The sequence below is a fragment of the Nicotiana tabacum genome, chromosome 1 (assembly GCF_000715075.1).
Source record: "Nicotiana tabacum cultivar K326 chromosome 1, ASM71507v2, whole genome shotgun sequence".
NCBI classification, from domain to species: domain Eukaryota; kingdom Viridiplantae; phylum Streptophyta; class Magnoliopsida; order Solanales; family Solanaceae; genus Nicotiana; species Nicotiana tabacum.
This window is the reverse complement of record NC_134080.1, coordinates 189,125,324-189,131,323: the sequence shown is the minus strand read 5'-3', so window position 1 is coordinate 189,131,323 and position 6,000 is coordinate 189,125,324. Positions and strand designations below refer to the sequence as shown.

The 6,000-nt window shown below is 35.9% G+C and overlaps 1 long non-coding RNA gene across 1 annotated transcript; it reads right to left on the bottom strand.

The window, feature by feature from the left end:
• Positions 1-1,184: 1,184 nt before the first annotated feature.
• LOC107789658 (uncharacterized) lies at positions 1,185-3,299 on the bottom strand. The gene is made up of 3 exons (XR_001648891.2): positions 3,172-3,299; positions 2,176-2,234; positions 1,185-1,499 (listed from the first exon to the last, which is right to left on the bottom strand). It is a non-coding gene; the product is annotated as an uncharacterized LOC107789658 (long non-coding RNA).
• Between the last annotated feature and the right edge of the window lie 2,701 nt (positions 3,300-6,000).

Genomic DNA, 6,000 nt, shown 5'->3' with positions numbered 1-6,000 from the left:
TATCATATCTTACTCATGATGCTTCATTTACTCTCTTCTTATTCTCCGGATAATATTTTTGTCTATCACTTTATTCTGAAACTTGAACAAAATGTTCTTTGACTTTTATCTCCCCTTGCTTTATCTCACTGGATCTTTGGAATGCCTAACATTCTTCCCCTTTTTTTACTCGGGGCTGGAGTCATACTAAGGGAAATATTTTTCCCTTCTAGGATCTCACTACCTATCTTCTGAAATTTCTGAATATTCTAGTATTCATATCTGATTGTACTATTCTAAAGTTCACCATCTCGGTGTCTCACAAGGAGATCTATTTCCACATTTGCACTATCCTTCGGATACATTAGTTAATGATAACAATCCATCCATAATTTTTGGTTACTCTAACCCGAATTGAATCTTGATATCACCTCCTTCTTTTAAACTATATTTGTTAGCTCCCATAGGGCACAGCTGAGATGGGTGTGGTCAATTGTATATATTACCGTTAATATTGAAGGTAACACCAATACTTACATTTCTCTGCCTGAATTGTAAATACTGATAATCTTCATTAACTACGTACCTCGTACCCTTCATCATCTTGCTTGTTTTACTTGTTGAAACTTGTGTCTACTTTCTGATTAACTTATTCCTTTTTACTATACGAGTGGATATATATTCTTGCCTTATGACTCCTTATCAAGAAGCTTACACATCTTAGTACACACATGATCAGTTGAAGACCCCACATTTGCTCATCATAAGCATGATGCAAAATCGAGTTCCTCTGACTCAACTTTTCCACAACCACATTCAATCTATACCAACTATCTATTTAGATGAGGTATCGTTGTATTACGAATACAATAGAATTTAGAAGTTTGAATTCTTACAATTGAGCTCTACAACACGATCTAGAGTAAGAAGAAAGAGTGACAGTCCTAAATGCCCTGTACCCTCCTGCTTATAAGTGTGGTGCATGACACACCCATAAATAAGACTCTACTAGACACGGCTTGTATACTCCATAGGACAACCTAGCTCTGATACCACTTCTGTCACGACCCAAACCGAAGGGCCACGACGGGCACCCGGTGCCTTACTCAACCGAGTACCAACATAACATATTTTTCTTATTATACTATCTTGAGTAAATGAGCCAGAAACCCGTCATGAGATAACAAGAATAAAACATAAGGGAATACTCAACATATGACGACCCAACAATGATATACAAACTTATACATGTGACATACGGGCCTATAAGGCCGACATGACCATTTGTAAACTCAACACATAGGCCAACAAGGCCATACAAGTATCCATAAACCTGACATCTGTCTACAAGCCTCTAAGAGTACATAAAATCATAAAGGTCGGGACAGGGCCCGTCATACCAATCAATACATATCCAAAGCATACTGACCAAATAGGCAACTCCGGAGCAAGTGGAGTGCACCAACATCTCCGCTGAGCTGATAGCCTACTCGTAGGAATGTCAACCTATCAATAGGGACCTGCGGGCATGAAACACAGCGTACCCAGGCAAAAGGGACGTCAGTACAAATAAAGTACCGAGTATGTAAGGCAGGAAAGTATAAACAAGAATAGTAATATAAAGAGAGATAGAAGAGATACAACCTGTAACATCTGTGTGCCTCTGGGGGCTACTGACATGAAATGCATAATACATATATATGCATAAACTTTTAAAAACATACGCCTCTGTAGGCATTATCATCATCATCATCATATCGTACCCGGCCTCAAAGAGGACTCAGTAAAAACGTACCCGACCATCATAAGGCTCGGTAGAATCGTACCCGGCCACGTGGAGCTCGATAAATCCAACTGATCAATGGTTGCACAATAGGTGTCGTACCCGGCCTACTATAGCGCAGCTCGGTAGAGTAAAATAGATACTATATATAATGCATGCTAGACTCATGGAATCACGTTCTAAACCTTTTGGAGTGACTTAAGGTCGTTGCACCTTCGATTAACATTATGGACATCATACCATCAATATGAGCTTCTATAGGATTCAAGGATCATACATACTTGCTTAAAATAACTTTATAAGGATAGAACAACATGGGCAACCTTAGTTTCTAGGAGTAGATCCGTTATGAAATAGCGTATTCATTTCACTTTAGATCATGCCAAAAGAAATAAGGAAGTGCTTTAACATACCTTAATCATGGCAAGTCCTTAATACCTCCCAAGCTACTCTTCAAACAACTCAACTCAATCTACCATTGCATAAGCAGATTCAAAATCAGTGTTGAATAAAGGCTAAGTCTGCAACTTAAACTTGTAGCTCGTTTATATAAATTCGGGCAGCATCTCCCCTATAACAAGAGCCTCCTCCAATATCATATATCAACAACAATTACTAGAGAAATCCAGAAATACATAATTATCAATAACAAGACACCATAAAACAACAACAACAACAAGTCATAACTATTTTACGACGAGTGACAAGCTCCAATTAGAATCTGTATACCCCATATCATCCCTTATAGACTTTTTACTTTAACTTAATAGTATCATTAACATGATAATGAAGTCATTCATCAATAATTCTAGCCTTATACCATATATCCATAATAAAGAAAATGATCCACAACTCCAATTATTCTTAATTAGCACCTTTATTCACTAGTTCATGTCTAGTTCATCCATTTAATTTAACCAATGCCAAGATAACCTTAAGAACCTGTAGGAACACAATATAATTACCTCATACAGTAGATGCAAGTCGAAATCCATATTATATTTAGCTTACAACAACCCAATACACCTCAATCAATTCATACCAAAAACGACGACTATATTAGTGTCCAACACCCCGAAAATATTACAAAGAATGACTAATCCATCATTTTGCCATTACGTGGTGTTTCTCCATACCATTTATCCTCCAAAAACTCCATTAAATAGAAGCAACATATACAGCCCAAAAGCTACACGAAACAGCCCAAAAACAGCCCGAAACAAGTCGAATAATTCGAACTCACGGCTTCCGATAACCGTCCCGTGAGTTCTAGCTATTACGAAATGTATTTATCAACCTTCCTTCATATTTAAAAGCTTAAATACAGAAATAAGGCATTTTCTTAAATATTAAATATCTTCCAAAACTCAAACTACAAAGAAAAAGAGAGACAATATAGCGATACTTACGTCGTAGAGATCGTTTTAATGTTATCGCTACTTGATTTCGTGCCCCGGATGATAATCTTGTTGGAAACCCTTATGGAGAGCTTGAGGGGAAGGTTAGGGGTGTTATTTGGTCGTGCTCTCTAGAAAAATGGGGAAAGAGACGAGATAAGGGATGTAAATATCCCATTTTGTTGAAAAGTCAAAAAGGTGCTACTTGGCACTATCTCATTGGCCCTTTTTCAAACACTTATATCTTTTTATCCGGATGTCGTATGAATGAACGGTTAAGAGCGTTGGAAATTACATTCCAAGACCTTCAATTTGGTATATAATATGTCCCAAAAAAATCTCATATAGTACACAAAATGTATTACTCAAAAAGCTTCATTACAAGGCAAATCCTTAATCGGTTTTTCCCCAACTTAAATCCGATTTTTCTCAAACTTTATACTTCATATCCAAACATCTTATATAGTCATATCATGGCTTTAAACTTATTTAAATCATGATTAAAAACTAGAAGTCCATAATTATGTAATTGAAGGGTTTTGATTCTCTTCAACTCATTTAAATTGAAGTCTATTCAAAAGAATCTTAGGACTCCGCCAATTAACATCAGTTGTTTAAAATGGCTTTGAAAATTGACAGTAATTAATTTTCTTGAACTATTCAAGGAGCAGAGAACGAGATTATAAGGAGCGCACCCAATTGAAGATGAACAATATGTGGAGCATATGTTTACCATCTTTTGCATTGTTTTTCGGGGAAAATGATGTATACTTTACTTTATCTTCCCTCTTTACTTTGTTACATTATCAGACTATTTGTGCATATATAAGGATGCATTAAGGATGCTCTATCTATTTTTAAAATATGTCGCGAATCTTCTAACCTCTCTGTGATCTTAGGCGAGACCATGCATCCTTTCATATAAAGGGGACACGTAATGTCTGACACGGTAGAGGAAATCTATATAGAAGAAGCAATCTCCGCTTATGGGAAATATTGGCAGATACAAATTCTTCATGTTTGTCGGTGGTTAATTCCATGTGTCTCTGTATTAAAAAAAAATTCCGTTAGTTTTTGGCAGTGTACGACTACAAGTCTCCCAACTTGGGAATTTGGATGAAACTGTTTACTCTTCTTTTTCCATTCCATTTGGATATTATCGTGTTTGTCTAGAAAGCGTGATTAGTGGCATGTATGATTGAGGTCAAGCACAGGGATTGGGGCGAAACTTTGTATCCTCTCCTTCTTCCTTTCCATTTAGCTTTCACAGTATTTTTCTTGAGAGTCTGATTTACGTTTAAGAGAAAAAGACTTAAAAATGAAAAACTGTGACAATGAAATTACTTTGTTTGATTGTTTACAAGAAAGAATCACCAGTTAAGAATCATCATCCTCTTTACCTTCTATTCTTCGAGCCAAAAATTCAAATAGTAACTAATTATAGCAAAGTTGGATAAAGAAAGAAAATAGACGAAGTGGAAGGGAAAAAGAAAGAAGTAGACAGAGTGCCAGGAGGATGTGAGAGGTAGTGGGTGGAAAAGGATTCAGAGAGGTTCCAAAGATAACAGATGATTATACTTAAAAGTGTAGAGCCGTAGGTTTTTTACGATTGTCAGAAGCAATATATATAAGCCTTAATAGAAAGGTTGCAAAATACATTATTCAATCAGTTTCATACAACATCTCACCACCATCAAATAGCATATCATCTCATTGGCTTTGCTATGTACATGTTTTTGTTCTCATCTCTGTCTGTCAACACTTTGTTCTAATTTATATTCTAGCTGCATTAGTTAGAATATACCAACTCATTTAGTATGACTTTTCTTAGTTGAATGTTCCAATCTAATTTTCCTCGTGAGGCTATATAATCAAGACTTTTTTTTTACATTTTAGATTGAAAAGGAACTACTGAATTTGGATAGTGCATTGGGTATAATCAATTTCTCAACAAGCATCAATTTACTTTTCAGTTCTATCCCTTATTTTTCCATGGTCTGGATATGGACGAATTCATTGGTCGAGTGACTATTAAAGATAAATGTTCAAATCCTTTACCTAATCGGCATAGTTAAGAAGTAGGTTATATACAGTTATATCTCTTTGAATTTTCAAGATTCTGGCCTAATAACTAAAGACTCTATTGCTATTGGGAATTTGGTTATATCTGTTAGCTATTTTGGGGACTTTGTTTATATTGGAGTTTGGTTATATATAGTAGAATTACTTTAAGATACTTCGAAGTGTTGCTGCTAGAAGAGGAGTACACGGTGGTCCTCTTATTAATGCTGGAGATTGTCCCGGACAATCAAGCTTAGTTTTGAATCTATTAAAAATAATTTTATTTCTGAGACTTGAGACTGAATAAGGTTGCTTGCGTTTTTTATCCTAGCATAATTTTACTACTTTAATCTGGTGGTTATACACTAAAGAAAGTTTATCAATCCGATTGATTCGTTAAATAGGTGGGTGTTGCAGACTTTGGCCGGCTGAATTTTGAGGCTCTATTAAGAAGACCGCAACCAATCAAGTGGGCACAGCTGAAGCAAAGAAAATAGTGGCCGAAGCCGAGAATGACGAGAAACCGGCACCATGAAAGTTGTTGTTCCTCCTTAGGAAATAGGAATAGTAAAGCCATATTGGTCAAAGTGGAAGAACACCAGCAACAGAAATATTTGATATGACAGTTGAAGACAATTTTTACCCTTCATTGTTCATATGTAAAAATTTTCTTATCACCATCTTCTTTTCCCTTTTCCTATTTCAATTTTTACTCTTCATTATTGTTCTCTCTTTCTTCCCTCCCTATCCCTTTTTAAGTTTGTGCATAAATTCTCAAAC